The sequence below is a fragment of the Manacus candei genome, unplaced genomic scaffold (assembly GCF_025592945.1).
Source record: "Manacus candei isolate 608988 ecotype Guabito, Panama unplaced genomic scaffold, ASM2559294v1 h1tg000049l, whole genome shotgun sequence".
NCBI lineage: Eukaryota > Metazoa > Chordata > Aves > Passeriformes > Pipridae > Manacus > Manacus candei.
The window spans coordinates 21669216-21686063 of NW_026138097.1; the positions used below are offsets into that span (position 1 = coordinate 21669216).

At 36.7% G+C, this 16848-nt stretch overlaps 1 non-coding gene across 1 annotated transcript; it reads left to right on the plus strand.

The window, feature by feature from the left end:
* The first annotated feature begins 12182 nt into the window (after positions 1 to 12182).
* Positions 12183 to 12254, plus strand: TRNAE-UUC (transfer RNA glutamic acid (anticodon UUC)). The gene has a single exon. It is a non-coding gene; the product is annotated as a tRNA-Glu (tRNA).
* The last annotated feature ends 4594 nt before the right edge of the window (positions 12255 to 16848 follow it).

A 16848-nucleotide genomic window follows, 5' to 3' on the forward strand; every position in this document is an offset into this window, starting at 1 on the left:
GCTGTGATGTATAAATATATCCAGCATAAAATTCTTCTACAACAAATTACCTATACCACTAATAACTTTAAAAAATATACATGATAATTTTTGGTCTTACAGAAAAGTTTATTCCAGTTTTACATCTGCTCTATCTTTCTGACTTAAAACTAATGCATCTTAAACTCAAACATATTTTTGGCCCTGAAATGGATTTATGAGCCTGCAGTCAGTAAGATGTCTTGATGCACTGTTAAACCAATCAGAAGAAGAATATGTACCAATACCAGTATGTATCAATAATATCACATAATGTGTTTCTTCATTGTATCTACCAGTATTGTGTCAAGAACAATTTGACTCTTTTATTTAATCCCTAGCAGCATATTGTGTCATTTCATCTTAATTAGTATGTCACCACTGGGAAAATGTACAATACTTAGAGCTAAAAACATTAGCTGATTATCTAAAAGCCCCCAAATTTACCATACACCACATGTTTACAATTTCAATTTTAAATTATTAAATTTATTAATTTAGTATTATTAAGTTTATTACAGAAATTATTTTGTAACTGTGTATTTGATTAGGCTAACAGAATGTCAGTTTTCATCCAAGTAGGGTGGAATAGTCTTTTGTTTTGTGGGATTTCTTTAAATAAATCAAAAAAGACATGAGATACAATCTTTAAACCAGTTCATTTTTTCATATGGGAATTCTACTTATGGATGTTTGTGTACCATAAGGACAGGTCATTTTATAGCAAAATGTTCCTTTTATGTACGTATAAGTTTGTCTGCACACACACACACACACACACACACACTCAGGAATCAATAACCAAGCCATCAAAATAATTGAAAATAGAATGTTTGTTTTAGCTCTGGGTATGACATTTTACTTAAACGGCATTTGTGGTGTCTATGGAGCAGTATTTTTTGTATATGGCTTGAATGACTTCTTTTTCTACTGTAATTTGTTATGTTTTTTTGTGAAAACAGACAAATAAAGTATTAACTGCTTGCTGACAGCTTATTTAAGGTGTTGTTTTAAAGTCTAGTTCAAAATAGATGTCTATGTACAGTGTCTGTATAACTCATGTGTTCAAAAGAATAAAAATACTTTTTCTCTTTTGAGTGACTACACATAACTTAGTAGTTTGCTATGTTTGTACTTGTGAAATCTGAACAAACTTTTACACCATGTAAAAGGACTAAAGTGGGCTATATGAGGAAGCCGCCGTCACTGAAAACAATGATCTTTCTTTAATGTTCAGATAGATCATGACCCAGAAAGTTAAAATCTTGCTCCCTCTCATTTCTCCTGACAGATGTCCAGGAAAAAAACAGAGAAAAGGAATGAATGAAGAAAATCGCCCCTTGCAGCATAATACACTTGAGCCCCTCTCAGACTATTAGGAGAAATTAGTCGCATCAAAATGACCTATCTAAAATCTTTAGTTTAGATTCAAATCTAAAAAATAATTTTAAATTCTAGTTTTAGATTATTTAGATTCTATTCTAGAGACCCTTGAGACTCAGCTGACTCCAGTTACTACAATAATGCATAAAGTGTACAGATACATTTCAGCACTTGAGTAAGTTACTGCCTCGAGGTGAGCAAAATTTCACCTTGTTCTTGGAGGAATGGTGCAATACATAATTCGAAAAATAGTTGCAGCATTCTGTTCTCTGCAGAGGTTTGGAGTATTTAAAAAGCAGTCATCCAGTGAAGAAATTTAAAATAAAAGAAGTGTAGGAAGAAGTAAATGCCAGTAAAGAGACTAAAAATACCTGCAGTTGCAAAGAAACTCCCAGAAAGCGAACATCTTTCCTGAAGATTAAAGAAATTTCTTCGACGGTGAAAACAAAAGCATTTTCACTTATATAATCCCACAAATGTCTTTTTAACTAACAATGAACACTTCTTTATCTCTTCTCATGTCACAAACTTGCTTAACTGTTGAAAAAATAAAGGCGTTGACTTACCTGAGCCTGATAAGATTGGACTGAGGAATGTGAAAATTGGGATGTTTTCATGGAAGCTGCCTGTCATGGGTACTAGGTGCACAGGAAAGAAGGAGCCTGGAGAAGGCTTGGTCATTGTTCTCAGGAAAAGGAGAATGGTACAGGAAAGGAAGGCTAGAGACACACAGAAGGAAGTGAGAATTTCTGCCAAGGCTGCAGAGGAATCTCCACTCCAACTCCAAGAGTCCCTCCCGCCCTCCCACTCTGTTCTCAGGACTCACAGGGTTGCTTCTCACCCGGTTCCCCTCCCTCAGCCCTGGCTGCCAGGCAGCATTTTGCCCTCCCTTGCCTAGCCTTTCCCTAGGGCTCTAACTCGCCTGCCCACCTGCGGCTGAAGGGCTCAGCCATGCCCTGAGCTGGGGCCACTGGAGCCGCTGGAACCTGCACTGTCCAGTGTGGTGCAGACCCTGCAGCCCTCCCTGCTGCCACCAGCATCTTGACATGTAACCCCAGTACAGTGATCATCGTCATCTACCGCCACCACCTGCGACTCTTAGAATGCTTCCATCAACGCTGCCTCCATACAATCCTAAACATCCACTGGTCAGACTATGTGACTAACATGTCTGTTCTAGAACAAGGAGCAGTCACAACTATTGAGGCCATGTTGTTGAGAACACAGCTGCGATGGGCAGGGCACGTCTCCAGGATGAAGGACCACTGCCTCCCTAAGATCTTGCTTTATGGTGAACTTGCCACCAGCTGCCGCACGAGAGGAGCCCCGAAGAGAAGATACAAGGACTCCCTGAAACAACATCTCAGCCTGGGCCATATTGATCACCATATCTGGTCCACTCTGGCCTCCAATCTGGAGGCCTGGAGACACACCATCTATAACGCTGCTGATGCTTTTCAGAAAGCACGCAGGATCACTCTTGAGGAGAAAAGACAATGCAGAAAGAATCGTGTCTTGCAGAATATACCACCTAAGGAGTCTTTCTGCTGTGCCTTTTGCAACTGGATGTGCCTGTCCTGTATTGGCCTTTTTAGCCACCAACATGCTTGTAACAAACGTGGGTAGAGCCCTTCCCAAATCCTCACTTGTGAAGCCTAGCCATGATGATGAATAGTCTCAGAAAGCTGCTAAAAAGAGAGGAAATATATAATAATAAAAAATGGTGTGTGGATGACTGCAATAACTTTAAGAATTGCCAGAGGTACCTAATGTCGAACAACAAAGTTAGAAGGGTGAAGCAGAAAATGAAAACAGTGGAACTGGATGATATACTACTTTATGAAAGTAGCTGTGTCATCAGTTCAGGGTCTGTGACTGCTCCTCATTTCTAGGGTTTTCAAAATTCACAAATTTTAACAGCGTTCAAAGTATTAAAAGATTAATGTTCATAACTTGTCCAGTAGCCTAGTCCATAAAGACACTGGTAGCAGTAGGGAAATGACAGATGAGTACCAACCCCCTGAAGTGAGATCTCCAGTGCAGTATGGGAATTTTCCCATATTTTTTTCTCCAAGGTGCCAGGAAGAAGTCTCTAAAGTGATATACACCGGACTGGGAGAGTTAAGTAGTTATTGTCCTTGTCCTTTGTCTATTGTCCAGTTGCCTTTGTCTAAAGACTTTTTGAATCAGGATCTTCTGATAACACATGCTGATTTCCACATAGTTTTCAAACATTTTCTTTTTTTTTTTAATGAGCGAAGTCTTTGTATTATAACCGTAAGTATGCTGTGCTTTCTGTAGATGTAAATGTATTTCAGAAATCCCTTAGAGGGACGAAAACATTTTACTTAGAATATTAGATTTGAAAACATGTGATACAAGTTAGAGATGGATTTATGGCAAGAGGACAGTAGGTGTAAACAGCATGTGAAAAAATTATTTAGAGACCTTGTAATACAATGCGTGTATTTAGAAGCAAAAGTACTGTCCACATTTTTATTCTACTGAAAAGACTTTATTATGCTTTCTGAATATTTATTACAGTATAGTTGTTTGGAAAATGGGAACCATTTCAAATCCAGCATTATAATTGTTCCCTAAACAAAGAACACATGTAATTAATCTGTTTGCTTTTTTTTAAGAAATGTTAAAAAAAAAATCCTGTGTGAATAACAATCATAATATTACATGCTGGCTGTACACGGCCCAGCTAGGTAAGCTGAAAGACATAAAGTTTGAAAATTCAGTCCTGTCCAGGGGGGAAATTTTGTACTTTTATATGTTTATGGATTTGGAAAAGCTTCAAATTCATAATTTTCATGTCAGATGCTGGAATTTACTTTAGCATTTTTTTTTTAAATTGGAGCTGGTATTTTCAAAGATACTAAAGAAAGATAAATACTCATTCAGGTTTGGAGTTCACACCTAATGTGTATGGGGTCTTTAGAAATTCCTGTCTTTAAACATTACAGAATTTTATCTGCAGATATCATAGGAGTCCTGGAGAGGTCTTGAAAACCGAAATCCTCAGAGTTATCATAAAGCTTCACACTTTAGAAAGGAAATAATGGGGATTTTTTCCTGGGAACAGAGGACATTAACTGATTGAAAGATGTTTTTACAAAGAACAGTGAAAATGGCATTTATGTGAGTGCTACACGAAGGAGTCCGTACATGTGACCATTTCAAGTCAGCAATCATGGTAAATCAATACATAGTTTGAAAGAGCTGGGAAAAGGAGGGGGAGTAGTCAAATGACATCCACAGAGCTGGGAATATTAAGTTTAATCTGCAGCTGTAACTCTAGAGGGAATTTATGATGAGAAACAGCAGTAATTATTAAAAAGGCTTTGTAGAGCGTGGGATCACTTTGAATGAAAAAGTGACTATGTTAGTAGAAAAAGCACACTGAATTTCACAGCATAATGAAAGGTGTCAGGTTTCTGTTATTTATTTATTTGGTTTATTGTTTAAAATGATGTGATTTGTATTCATTTCTAAGAATAATTTAGTATATTTTATTGTATCCAGCTTTTTCTGTGTTTTAGTAATGCAAATACAATAAATGCAAGTTTGGCCTCATTTCCTTTATAGTTTTCTGTTTCCAATTGCTTATGACTTCAGCAAACCAAAAAGGAAAAATTCTTCACTCAGATTTCAAGTACTGTGCAAATAGTTTTTTGACTACTCAGGGTCTTCATCTTGTAGTCTCTGACATTATGCTTTGTTGGTTACTTCTGCATTTGCTTTTACTGTACACATGGGTGTTTTAGGGATAGACATACACACATGAAATTCTTAGGATTCTCCTTACACATGTCAAAATGTACAGACCAAATAGTAAGCAGTGTAAAGAATTAAGTCTATAGATGTATGTACACTTGAATAAAAGTCTTACTTACAAAAAATGGTATGAAGGATCAATGAAATTTTTAGAAGAAAGTAATAATTTCACGTTTTTCTCTAGCAGTTTTAAGGCAGAACTTCTCCTTTTTTAAACAATCCCAGCTGCAATTTTTAATATGCAAATTCTGTTGTTGCTTTGGCATTAGAAATGTTAGACTTGTATAAGGCAGGCATAAATCAGCATGGCCTTGCATCTGGCATAGAATGATTTACTAAATCTTTACTAAAATTAAGAGTGAGAATAAGCACGGTACACAAATTCATTACCTTAGTGGATTGACAAACATATCACCATTGCATCAGGACTCTTCTTCACAGAGCTAAAAAAGCTGAATAGGCAAGAACTGAGAAAAGTTATGATTTGCCTCCATTTAACAGGTCCCTAAGAATACTGAAGATATATTTGACCACTGAACCATGTTGTTACAGCCCGGCCTAGAAGCTCCAAGCTTTTACCGGTTGTACACCTTAATTTTAGACTTCAAGAGATTTCGCTCATACAAGCCCTTGCAAAGTCTTTGATTCTTTGATACCTTGAGTTCATGTCTGGAGAAAAACTACACTTTTTTCTCTAAGAGACTTCTTTTAATTTGGTGAGAAAATAGGCATTTTGGCAAAAAGAGTTTTACAGAAATAACATGCAACTTTCCAAAAGCATTACAACAGATCACTGAGACTAGCAAGCACTGCTATAGTAAGGGAACCTTTGTTACACCCAGCAAACACAACCTCCATACAAGTTAAGTGAAATACAGAAAATAGGTGTTTATGTTGCCCACTTTTTTAAGGAATTAAGGAAGAGAGATTAAGAGAAGAAAGAATAAAGAGAGAAAGAGAGGAGAGAGACATATTTTGCACTCCGGAGGTCACATGTTGACAGACTAAGAAGGCAGAGGCCAAGAGGGGACAGAGATCAAGTGTGTGCCCATTTATAGACTTCGGCACACCCCTTAGGCGGGACCTTTGGCTCACTGCCACTCACTGTCCCGGCCAGCCAAAATGAGAGGTGCCACAGCCACTTAGAGGCTCCAGGGACGTGGTGTGGGCAGGCCACCAGGTGGATCTTATTGACAGCCCAGACATATGGCTTTCCCTGCCATGTGCTCTCAGCCATGCAGGCCTAAGCCTAGCCCTTCTCCTCCACACACAGAAACAGACAACATGATTTATTCTACCCATCAATCAGACAGTCTGGTGAGATGCAGATCTAGTCTCTGACACATGTAAAGTAGCCTGAAGGCTGACATATTTCTTCTTTCTTGAGCCATATCCTGGAAGTTATTGCACTATTCACAACCTTACCCATGAGATCCAGAGTCATGTCACGGCAGAAAAGTTAAGTTGCTTTGATATAACTTGGACCTGGGGAATATTTATGGACAATTATTTATTTCCTAATTATATTTTAGATCCTTAAAATAGCGTGAATATTTGTTCCTTTTTTTTTTGAAAAAAACCCACTTGCATCAGAGTTATTAGGAACTGATATTTTTGTCCTTCTTTTTCTATAAAAAAGAAAAAGATGTTTTCCATCCTTCTTGCTTAATACAATTAATCTGATCATACCAGTTAATGAATGAAGCTGGACAACAGACCAATGTATGGAATACGTATCAATATTAAATATAAATATGGCAAATGAAAGAAACTAATAGATATAGGGGTAAAGACAGCTTCTTTGATTATTCAGAATTTATTTATTTATTTAGTAAGTTATTTTCAATATTTCCAATGAATTGCCTCTGCTTGAGTCATCACCTTCTTCTTTTATTTTCTAACGTTCATCTTTCACTGAGATGCACCTGTAATGTTCAGCTAGTATACCCAACTCAAGAAATACTTGGAAAATGTTCAGTTAAAAAGCAGTTCTTAATGTACCTGGGTGTTGTGACCTAACCCTAGCAGCCAACTAAGCCCTATACAGGCTCTTACTCATTCCCCTGCAGTGAGACGGGGGAGAGAATCAGAAGGGTAAGAGTGGAGAAGCTTGTGGGTTGAGTTAAAGAGAGTTTAATAGGGCAAGCAAAAACTGCACTCACAAGCAAAGTAAAACAAACAATTAATTCACCACTTCTTATCATCAGCCATCTCTAGGGAAGTAAGGATCCATCATGCCTAACAGTGACTTGGGAAGACAAACGCCAAAACTCTGTATGCCACTTTCTCATCTGCCTTGCTCTTTCTTTCTCCAGCTTTTATTGCTGAGACAACATCATGTCATGTGGGATATTCCTTTGCTCCATGGGGATCATCATGTCTGGGCTGTGGCCCCTCCCAATCCACTTTGCACTCCCAGCCTCCTTGCTGGTAGGCTGGGATGAAGAGCAGAAAAGACCTTGACTCTGTGTAAACACTGCTCAACAATAATTAAAAAATCCCATTGTTATCAACACTGTTCTGATCACAAATCCAAAACATAGAAAATTGGCTCTATACTGTACAAAATGAGCACATTGGCAATATGGACTACTCCCATATTTACCTGTCTTACATCCCACTGACTTAACTGAGACAGTTTCTGCAAGCTGAGAATAACCTGTGTGAAGCGAGACTTGGAAACATTGTAAGACATTTAGCATATTAGTAATGATATCCCAAACTGTTTACTGGGGCATGAGAAAGCTATTTTCTCCATGTGTCTGTGCTTCTAGGTTTGATATCTGTACGATAACCAATATAACCTTCAGATCATTCTCAGGGTCAGAGTACAGACATACTCAATGATGTCATGTTTTCTCTAGCTGTAGCCAGTAAATATTGAAGATACCTGATTTCAAGATATGTGGCAAATTAATTGAACAATCTGTTGGTAACTTTTTTTATAGAAGCAAAATCCTGCTACTCATTTATTCTATCTCCATCTCAAAGCACTTCAGGGTGTAAAAACTGCTAATAGTGTTTCTTTCTTCCTTTCAAAAAATTATATATTTAATTAGCAGAAAAAGTAAATCATACACTGCGGTTTGCATTAGTCTTCAATACTAATAAGACATTTAATAGTCATAAATAGAAGATGCAAATAACACCTTTTAGATAAAAAAATCAATGGAAACTACTGCACTTTAAGAACATGACATTTCCCTCACTTTTAGCCTTGACAGGCTTTTGAGGCACTTTCAGTTTTCTAACCTACATAAAACAATATTCCCCAGGCCACTCTGGTTTATTTAAAATTCACTGACCAAAATCTAACAGCCAGGGCCTCAGATGCTTTTAAACAACTTAACCTGATAAAAAATCCTTTTCAGCTAAATTGTTCATTATCTTTAAGGACTCATATAGAGGAATCAAGTTTAAATTGAAATTAAACAGGGTACTGTACATCACCAAGAGAAGAAAATAAAATGTTTGCCACACAGTGTACTGTAGACTGCATTGTCCTTAATTTGGGCCTAAAGGGTTCAGCAGATTGTATGAATTGCAGTGCTGTTGAATGAAAAATTGCTGACTTCTGAGTCACTCTGGAAGCTGAGCTGTAACAGGAGGAGTATGGAGAGTGCCTCTTGGATTTGCTTCTTTACTCTCTGGAAAATGCACATCTAAGGTCAAAAATATTATATTATGTGATGTTAGTTATGTTATGTTATGTTATAAGCCTTGGCACCTGTTAGGAACAGAGATAACTGCAGTTATACTCTGATCCTTCTGTCCCTGTCTAGCCAGGTACAAAAAAATAGATTAGAAATTAAAGGTTGAATGATTGCAATTTTACTCACCTCTGTGTTAATCAAAAGATTAAATAAATGACTAATGTTTTTATATTTGGCCAGATATGCAAAAAGATATCAAATACAATCTGTTTGTCTTTCTGTCTTTTTTCACTGTCATCATTTGGCATGAATGTCAAATGTTATGTCAATGTGCTTCACTCCAGTAAACACAGTCTGCAGTGGTTAAAATTTTAATACTATGTGCAGGTGACAACATTTTACAGGTGACTGCTGCTGTATCATCATTATTGAAGTCAATCAGAATTGTTTTCCCAATTCAATTCTTAATGAGTTCATGGCCAGCAAAAACAAATGGCTGAGATGGAGCATGAGATAGAAAATGACTGTTGAGCCTTCCTGTTGCAACATCTCATGTCTGAAAGTTTAAATTAGTAAAATTAATACTGAGTGCAGTTTGAACCGAAGTAGAACAGCTCATTATGATACTCACAATGGGATGAACTTTGAAAACATGCCAGATCTATTCGAGCTTGAGCAAGTGAGCAAAATAGTACATCATTTACCCTGCCCACAAAATCCCCAGAAAATAGCAGTTTTCAATTTTCTTCAAATGGTTTTGCATCAAGCAAAGTGCACCAAACAAAGACAGTATAGATAGTGTTGTATTTTTCTTTTACTAGAGCTGAAGGACTACTTGCATAACTTACGTGAATCATAACCAGATAATAAATAAATTGTCTGACCAAATTTTTCATTATGCAGAAAACTATAGGAATGTTTGAACCGTTTATTACTATTTTCGCACATGTGTGTTCTACTGACATGTTTAGAAAAGTTGCAGGACTTTTTTTTATTTTGCTCAAATGGCAGGATAATTTTGGGATCAGTTGATATAATATAGAACTGCAAAAAAAGTCTGTTTTTGCTGTTTGCAGCTTTTGAAATACAGACAGAATCATGAAAGCTATTCAGTAGCACTTTTTGTGATAAACATCTAATATCTGATTTTATATAGAAAAAAGAGGAAAAGAAAGAAAATACTTCCCATTTGTGGACACTAAAAATAGAAGGTATCAGCTAAATGTTCAGAAGTCTCTCCTGATTGAGATCCATCCCAGAATTCTGAAGGAGTTAGCAAATAGTATGGCAGGACCCCTTTGGTCATCTTCCAAAGGTGTTGGGTGTCTGGGGAGATCCCTGCTGACTGGAAGCTGGACAATGTTATTACAATCTACAAAAAGGGTGTGAGTGAAGACCCGGGGAACTAAGGAGCCATTAATTTAACTTGAGTTTCTGGAAAAAATTATGAGCAGAAACTTATGAGTTCATAAAGGGAAAATCCTGTGTAACTAATTTAAAATACATCTATTATAGTCTCACCCACCTAGTGGATGAAGGGGAGGCAGTGGGTGTAGGGTTTTTGCCTGTTAGTAAGGATTTTGATACTAACAGTATCCTGCTGTGAGTCCACGGTGCACTGGGTGAAGAACTGGCTGAAGTGAAGAGCTCAAAAGGCTGCAGTGAATGGGGCTATATCTGGCTGGTGATCAGTCATCAATGATATTCCTCAGGGTTCAGTTCCAGGGCCAGTCCTGTCCAATCTATTTATCAATGATCTGGATTCAGAACTTGAAGGTACCACTAGCAAGTTTTCTGATGATCCCAAACTGGAGGTACTGTTGACTCTCTTGAGGGAAGGAAGCCTTGCAGAGGGATCTAGATAGGTTGGAGCATTGGGCAATGATTAATGGGATGAAATTTAACAAGTCCTAATGCATTCTGCACCTGGGATGGAGTAATGGTGAGCCCAAGTGTAAATGAGGAGTGGCTGGAGAGCAATCCTGCAGAAAGGGATCTGGAGTTGCTGGTTGGTAGCAGCTCAGTGTGAGTCAGCAGTGTGCCCTGGCAGCCCAGAGAGCAGACCTCACCCTGGGGTGCATCAGACATGGCATCACCAGCCAGACAAAAGAGCAAATCATCCTGCTGTATTCAGTATTGATGTGGCCTCACCTTGAGTACTGTGTGCAGTTCTGGGCTCCACAGGTTAAAAAGGGTGTGTAGGTCCTTGAATGCAACCAGAGAAGGGCAACAAAGCTGGTGGAAGGGCTGGAAGGAATGTCCTGTGAGGACTGGCTGAAGACTTTGATCTCTTCTATGAAGAGAAGGTGGTTGAGTGGAGAGGGAGGTGCTGAGCTCTTCTCCCTGATCTCCAGTGATTGGACACATGGGAATGGTCCAAGACTGTGCCGGGAGAGGTTAAGACTGGATGTTAGAAAGCATTTTTTTGCTAAGAAGATGGTCAAACAGTGGAACAGGTTTTCTAGAGAGATTTCCTATGCCCTTAACAACATGTTTTAATTTTTGGTCTTGAAGCGGTCAGGCAGTAGGACTAGTTGATCATAGTAGATCCCTCTCAACTGAAATATTCTATTCCGACTCTTATTCTATTCTAGTCTATTCTTTTCTATCCTATTTAATTGCATGTGTGAGGTGAGGACAAGTTCTGTGTTTGATTAATACCTAACACAGTAGGGTCTTCATTTGTGGCTGGAAACTCTACACACTTACACAAATAAATCATGGTTCTATGCTTTCACTTCTATGTGAAGATAAAGCAAATTCAAGTCCAAATTTTGCCTGTTTCCACATAATATTTCATAACCTTCAAAAATTCCTTTCACCTCTGCATTTTTTCTAAATTTATATGTATAATGAGTCATTCCAATTGCTACCTTACAGTGATGTTATAAAGGTCCATTCATTTAAGCTTTAAAATCCCACATCCACCATATATATATATATATATGTGTGTGTAATATCTATAATTTATACAGATGAATATAAGTACCTACATGAGTGACACAGGGCAATCATAAACCTTGGTGAAGACTACAGAAAAAGTTAGTTAAATACTATATTCCTATTCTGAGAAACAATTTTATGGCTATTAAAAACATTTTAACTTTAATGAGAGTGTGAATAAGTTTTAATAATTTGAAAGTACTTTAATGTACTTCTGAGATGTAAAAAATTTAAGAAGTGAATCCCAGTCAAAACTTGAAAAGTAATCTTTACTGAACTATTGGTCTTGAAAATATTCAAAATAAAATTATCTACCTGAAAATAACAGAGGATACTGTTGTGTGTTTTATTTCTGTGGATAAGGGTCTTACAATACTGAATACTTTATTTAATTAAGGGGGCCCCCTGGTGGTCTAGTGGTTAGGATGTGGCGCTTTCACCGTCACGGCCCGGGTTCGATTCCCGGTCAGGGAACTCCTCCGGGCAGATGGAACTCGTCAGCCCTGTAAGGCCATCCATCTAAGAGAAGGTCACTCTAAACAAACCTACGTCCTGAGGACCTCACTGCCACTGTCCAAACTTCGCTCAACCCCGGCAGATGAACCTCAGGATTAAAGGGTGGGCTCAGTTCAGCGCACACTGTGTCTCACCTAAAAAAATCCACTGCGCATGCTGGAAGGGTAAAGACCTTTCCCAAATCTTCATTCACAAAGACTGGCCATACTACTATACTACTTTATTTTATATATGATATTCTAGGCTAATTAATTAAGTGGTACGTATTTGAAAAAGATCCACAGTAAGTGAATAATACATGCTTGAGATAGACGGATGCAGAGGTCATAGTAGAGTATAAAATTTTCATTAAGATTCATTTTGGGATAATTATATTCCTTGTAAATTGAAAAGCCACAACAGAGTTCCCTATTTTACAAAACGTGTGAACTGAACACTCCACCACATAAAAATTTTATGTGTTGTCTTAGGATATCTTTTCTCGGAATATGTTTCTGGAATTCTTTAAAAACTGTTTCGAACATTTTTATTTAGTCTTTTATACACACATCCTTTCAGTTGGATAGCTTCACTGTGATGAGTCCAGGTTGACAGGCGTTGGAGACAGAGTAAATAATTAAATATCAAAATTTCAGAAAGAACTAAAAAAACCTCTGGTGACAGTAAAATATGCATACTAGAATGTTCTGTCTACCCACCCCTTTCTTCCACTCTCCATTTACTGGTACTGTCCTCTTTATCAGTTTTGAGACCCCAGATTTTATATAAAATGCCCTTTCTAGGTGTTCAGTATTCAACTGACTATACTGCACTGCAGAGTTTGGCTTTTAAAAAAAAAAAAGACAGAAAAAATTTTTGTGGATACTGTTTTTAAAAATATAGAACATTAGTGAAATTTGCAAAATGGAAGTTGTGTTTGAGTAGCTTAAGAAAGAACCCTTTAAGTTGTGGAATGCAAAACGGATGCTCAAACAGAAGAGAGAAGCTTACTTCATTGTGTGATGCCATTAGCTCTTAGACTAGATAAGTAAGGAACATTTTGTTGCTTTATATACTATGAAATCTTTTCTTTTTCCTTCTACAATTTAAGGAGTTTCAAATACAGTTTTAAATACTTGGATTGTACCAGAGAAGCAATAATATGAAAGACATGAAGATAGTTTTCCCAGTTGTTTTTTAGTTACATAAGTAGAAATGATTTGACAAAACATTTTAAAGTATGTTTCAAACATACATTCTGTACATAGGAGCTAACAGGATGTTCTTGTGGGTTCTAAATCCCTGGGCGTTTGTACATGTCAGTCTAAGATTTAAGGAATTGATAAAGGGGAAAAAATTTGCTAGGGACTTAAAATACCAAAACTCTATTGAAATTAGATAAGTCCATGACTTAATTCAGAGTGTGCTTCAGTGCTGGTGTGTAACAAAAGATAATTTATGTAGGTTTATATTTATTTTCTTCTTTTTTTCATATGTGGTTTTGTTCATGAAAGTCTGTTGTAAAGTCACAAAAGAAAATGTAAAAAGAACTAATAGCAGGAGACAGAAAATTGGCTACTTCTCTTAGATATTAAAATAAATAGTAATCAGGAGGATTTCTAAGCACCACAATAAAGTACAAAGTGAGTGACAGATTTCTTGATATGCTAAAATTTAACTGTATGCCTTTCATATCATTGTATTTTAACCAGATACATGTTAGGAAGCACAGTCATTACTCAAAATTGAATATGTTTATTGGATAACTTAAAAGGCTTATGGATCCTAGAAGCCTTTCAGCTTATGTAATAGTCTGAATATTATGATATTTAATCTCTAAAATAAATCAGAGGCCAATATCTGATCATTAGCCACCAGCGTGCCTGTAATAAATGTGGATAGAGCCTTCCTTAATCTTTGTTTGCGAAGCCTAGCCATGATAGAAGTTTCTGTGCATTTACAACCTGGTAGATTTTTAGTTCAACATTAATTTCAGTTTGTTAAAAATAAAAAATAGGTATATGTTTGACAAAATAATAAAAAAACCCAGAAGTTTTTATATAGTATTTAATTTGTTTCCTCACTTGGCACAAATGCAGTAAAGATACAGAGAAGAACAAAAATGGATATAATAAAGATATATAATGCATAACATTTTGATAGGTGATTACTTTCTCTTATTAGACCACCATTTCAAGGGATGGAGTCAGATTACTATTAATTCTCTCTTTGACATTGCATTCAAAATATCCACAGGTTGCTGGATTATTCTAGCAGGATTGGTGAAACTTTGCCATTTGCTTTGGGTATCTTTGGTTCAGCATATGTATAGAGTCTTTTGAGTTAACAAGGGCAGTTTATGATTTTCTTTTATAAATGGTCACCAAAGAGCTCTCTGTTTCCTTGCCATTTTCCCTGATAATGAAAACATTTGCAATGCAAGTAATTTGCACTATGGGGATAATAATAAATAGTAGTAAAGTAATAAAAAATATAATGGCCTAATAAAATGGAGTAAAGAGTTGAAAAGTTATCTATTCAAAGTTAATAACAGTAACAAGAAAATAAATAATGTATCATAATAATTACAATCTCAGGGCATATAGACCAAGTTAGTAACACTAACTATGCCCAGAGTTATAAAGGTATCTTCTGATACTGTAAAAATTCGTATCATACTACATTTGGTGGACAGTTTTACCGTAAATTCTGCTTAGTAAATCTAACTGCATGTATAATACATGTACCATATGTATTAAATCCTGCAAAGCGTATTTAACTGTATTTATAAAAATAAAATAATCTGTATAAGCTGTATGACTATTAGGTATCGCTCAACTTTCAGTTACTTCAATAGAAAAATCTAGACGCGTGACCTGCCTTATGAATTCGTAGTGAATTCCTGTGTCTTGTTTGAATATGAATATGGTCTAAAGCTTGAGAAGTTTTCTACCTGAAATACAAGTTAATTATGAAGAATGTTTTCTAACACCATTTAGGCAGATAAAAGACATTACTGTCTTCAAGAAATAAAATAAGGTAATATGGACTTAATATGCCAAAACACAGGTGGGAAGATAGCAATTCTGTCTTAGTAGTTGAGAGCTGAGTTTCTGAGAGTTGAGTTGGACAGCATCTGGACGGGCCTACAGAAAACAGAACTGAATTCTAGGAACTGTCATGGCAGCTAGGAACAGACTTTGGCAAAGATCAGGAAGAGCTTTGCGAATAAAACCTGCACTTTGGGAAAAACATTGAGCTTTGCAACATTTCTTCAGGATGTGGCTGAACTGAAGCAAGTGCACATAAATTTGGACTTTATTCTTAGAGCAGACTTATGATCTGGCATAGAGCACTGTGCAGACACAAGTAACAATGTTCTGATCCATAGTAAATTGCAGGAGCAGGAAAGATAGTGCATACTCCTTGGCTAGAATAACCAGTTCCTTCTCTATCTCTCCATTCTTGTAACTGAGAGGGATGAAGAAACTGAAGAGGAAAATGTGGTGAGATGGAAGTCCAAGAGAGAGAAACTGATTATCATTGCTGATTTCTCCAAACTCTTCGTGCCATTATGGTTTTTCGAAATATGCATAGTGCTTTTGTGTTTATTTCCAGTTTTTTTCTTGTTTTAATTAAAGCTATGGTTTTATCTCTCTTTTAGTTTACAAATCATTGTGATGTCTACATGCACATTCCAGTTAGTTACTCTTCTTGAATTGCTTAGTTTATTGAACTCTCCTGTTTTCTAAAGGGCTTACTTTTATCCACTAAAATTTAGAGAAAGGGAAAGTTAAAATATTTAGTTGAAATACAATAGTAAATGAAGCACTTTGCAGATCCTACTGAACTGATGCCCAATTAGTCAAAAGTAGTTAGCATAAAGTGACACAATTAAAATCATTACCCATGTCAGCAGACAGATCAATATGGTGCCTATATAATCAGTTAGTTCCTCTCAATCCATAAAATTAATCAGGGACAAGATGGCACTTGCTTCCCTCAAGAGATGCACTGAATGTTTAGAGCAAGTGATTTTGAAACAGCCAGAGTGTCCAAGCAGTTACTCTTCAGGACTGTCATGTGTGACATGGAGGTAAAAGTACTTGGCATGCCCTTTCCTTCAGCTTTCTTTGTCTGCAGTGCTCTCTGCTTGTGGGTTGTGCTCACCACTGTCCATTTTTCTCTGTAGTCTTTTCAAACTTTATAAACAGGTCATAGGAATAATACCTTTCATACATTAGCTTTCAAGGAATTTTGAAAGTAAGATTTTTGTCATCTTATTTTTTCCAGATATTCATTTTCAGTCAATACAAGCAAAATTAAGGTTTTATAGTTCTCTAAACTGTAGAAAAAGATATTTTCACATGTATGAGGAATAATGTCTGCTACCAAGAAAGCTCTGGGTAAGTAAGGGACATCTGGTGTCTTTGGTTCTGCCTCTTCAGTGTTTCCTGTTATAATTACCTGCCCTACTACTGAATGCAGAGAAACTAAGAGGAAACAAAATCATATATCTTTCTGTTTCCTCTGCTTCATCCAGAGGGATAAGTTTTATCTGGAAACTATATGT